Source organism: Bison bison, unplaced genomic scaffold, assembly GCF_000754665.1.
Source record: "Bison bison bison isolate TAMUID 2011002044 unplaced genomic scaffold, Bison_UMD1.0 scf7180017846041, whole genome shotgun sequence".
In the NCBI taxonomy this organism is placed as follows: domain Eukaryota; kingdom Metazoa; phylum Chordata; class Mammalia; order Artiodactyla; family Bovidae; genus Bison; species Bison bison.
In genome coordinates, this window is record NW_011476614.1 from 3625 (window position 1) to 6639 (window position 3015).

The window sequence follows — 3015 nt, forward strand, 5'->3', positions numbered from 1 at the left end:
CTGTGACTGATCAAACATATCAAATGTGGTTTGCGAAGTTTTGTTTTGAAGATTTCTTGTTGGACAATGCTCCGTGGTCAGTTAGACCAGTTGAAGTTGATAGTGGTCAAATTGAGACATTAATTGAGAACAATCAAAGTTATACCATACAGGAAATAGCAGACATTCTCAAAATATCCAAATCAAGTGTTGAAAATTGTTTGCACCAGCTTGGTAATGTTAATCACTCTGATGTTTGGGTTCCACATAAGTGAAAAAAATCTTCTTAACTGTACTTCTGTGTGTGATTCTCTACTGAAACAAGTCAAAAATGCTCCGTTTTTTAAACAAATTGGGACAGATGATGAAAAGTGAATATTGTACAATAATGTGGAATGGAAGAGATCATGGGGCAAGTGAAATGAACTATCACACAACCGCACCAAAGGCTGGTCTTCATTCCAAAGAAGGTTATGTACATATAGTGGAATTGGAAGGGACTTATGAGCTCCTTCCAGAAAACCAACTGATTAATTCCAACAGGTACTACTTCCAGTTAGACCAACTGAAAGCAGCACGTGACAAAAAGCTTCCAGAATTAGTCAGCAGAAAATGCATAATTTTCCATCAGGATAACTCAAGACCACATGTTCCATTGATGACCAGGCAAAAACTGTTAACAGCTTCGCTGGAAAGTTCTGATTCATCCACTGTGTTCACCAGACATTGCACCTTCAGATGTCCATTTATTTCTGTCTTTACAAAATTACCTGAATGGAAAATATTTCAGTTCCCTGGAATACTGTAAAAGGCATCTGAAACATTTTTTTGTTCAAAAAAAATGAAAAGTTTTGGGAAGATGGAATTATCAATTTGCCTGAAAAATGGCAGAAGGTAGTGGAACAAAATGGTGATACACTTAAAGTTCTTGGTGAAAATGAAAAATGGGCCTTTAATTTTTACTTTAAAACCAAAGGAGGATTTTGGCCAACACAGTATATGATCAATTGTCTCAAGACATTTAGGCATCATTAGTTTTGTTGGAGATATACTTACACATTGGATAATGTAAGAAATAACAGTCTTACAAGATAGGATAAAAGTAATATAGTTAGTGATTTAAGGTCATAAGTAAATATTTAAGACAAACAGATCAAACACATGGGGTTTAATTTAATTAAAAGCATTTGTAAGGACCTTGAGGTTTGCAACAGTTTGCTCAATAGCTCCGCATTAAGCATATATATCCCTGGATATTTAGAAAGTGACATATACTGTTGTATTTGTATACGGAATCACATGTACTTTATTTTCTCTTCAGATATCATGACATGCCAGATGTCATTGACTTCCTTGTGCTACATCAGTTTTATAATGAAGCCAAAGAAAGGAACTGGCAGATAGGTAAATATAGAATTCCCACTTAAATATTGTTTGAAGCAGAGTAACTTTTAAACTGAATTAACATTGAGAAACTTTAGACTGAAAAAGCTGTTAGCCAAATTAGAAAAATTAAATTTTTATTTTCAGTTATGTTTAGGTGATTTTATGTACTTTGTATGTGTTATAAAACCTTCTCTGTGACTATCTATTCTATTAGAATACAAATCTAAATTAAAATGAAAATCTGAAGTTTCATTGCCTTCACATGGAGTACTTACCACTTGGGCTCTTAACAGACCTTTACTGATTGTGGCTTTGACTCTCTCTCTCGCCTCTTCCACCTCTCTCCCTTTTTCTCCCTTTCTCTCTTTACCCCTCCTGTTGTCTCCCTGTCTATTCCTTCCACCTTCTCTAGCTATTTAATCTTGGGCACAATTTTAACCTCTCTGTGCCTCACTTTCATTATCTGTAAAATGGGAATCACATCTGAACATACCTATAAGGTTGATACGAATGATAAATAATATGTAGAAAGAACTTAAAATGTACCACAGAGCAAACACTGTATAGTTATCTGCTATTAGTAGTTTTTTTTTTTTTCTATTAGTATCTTCTATCTTTTCTAATGTGAAAGAAACATTTTTATCCACATGGTTGGTTTTATATTCCTTAGCCATTTAGAGGCACAAAACTAGTATGAAGAGATTTTTAGAAACAAAATGGTAAAACAAAAAATAAGAGGAAGGAAAAAAAATAAGAAACAACTGTGGTATTATATGTGCAGTACAAAAAGCAGACTGTCTAATGATGATTCCAAGTAATTGAAAGAAGTTAAATTATATATGGTAATCTGTGATTTTATTTCATAATAATTATTAGCACTTGGAAATCAAAATCCTTGAAGAGAGTAATATGGAATACTCAGATTGAAATCTGTAATAATACTGGATACAATGATGCTATTGTATTCATCAAAATGTATAGTTTAGACTGGGAACATAGCAATTATTCTCAAGAGCACTCTTTTAAGAATTTTTTTAAAAACATTGTAGGTGATAGATTCCGCAGTATAATAGATGATGCCTGGTGGTTTGGGACTGTGGAAAGTCAGCAACCTTTTCAACCAGAGTATCCTGATAGTTCTTTCCAGTGTTACAGTGTTCAGTAAGTACAGTTATGGTCTTTTACACCTGATAAAATACTTTAGTACTATATGGACTTTCTATAAACCCTGCCTTACCTAGTCTTATAAGACCTGTACCTGTAAGGAAGGAATCATAGTACTTTTAAGGAAGAAATTTGATGATAAACTTTCTGGTGCAATATGCATGCTAAAACAAAGCAGAAACTGAATACTTATTTCTGCCTCCTTAATTCCTGTGTTTTCTCTTAAATATTTCTACTTTAGATAAGAATTACAACTATTATTTCATAAAGAATACTGAAATTAATTCAGTGTTTAAAGTAATTGTTTCAGCTGGAATATAATAGTGAATATTTATATAGTCTTTTATTTGATGGTATAAGTTCTAGTCAAGGGTGAGTGCATTACTTTTGGATATATTGATACTATTTGTCTACATTTACTTTTGTTCTTCATGAAATACCAGAGTTGTAAGATTCCTAATAAATACAACTTTCTTCTTAAGAATG